Genomic DNA, 360 nt, shown 5'->3' with positions numbered 1-360 from the left:
TCCAAGACCCACGAGAAGGTATATAAACACATGACCTTTGACCCAGATCAGCTGTGAGGAGGTCGTGCTGGGTCACGAGAAGGTCGTCACGCGAGCTTAGGACGGCAGTGGGAGTCGAAGGAGTTTAAGTTGGGTAAGTTTTATAACTTATTGAGGGATGGGAAGGTTGACGCGGAGAAAATGGTGGTCGTGTTTCTGCTGACGTCACGAGGGGATAGTTCTGCGTGTGTTGATTGCCAGGTTTTGCAATTAGTATTGTGTGTTTTATTTTCATTTGTTCTGTGTTACTGGGGATTCTCATTCCACTTAAAGATGTCATTTCTTATGTTAAGAATATAATAATGATAGACCTCCCCCCCC

The sequence above is a fragment of the Penaeus monodon genome, chromosome 22 (assembly GCF_015228065.2).
Source record: "Penaeus monodon isolate SGIC_2016 chromosome 22, NSTDA_Pmon_1, whole genome shotgun sequence".
NCBI lineage: Eukaryota > Metazoa > Arthropoda > Malacostraca > Decapoda > Penaeidae > Penaeus > Penaeus monodon.
Note: the sequence above shows the minus strand (reverse complement) of the source record.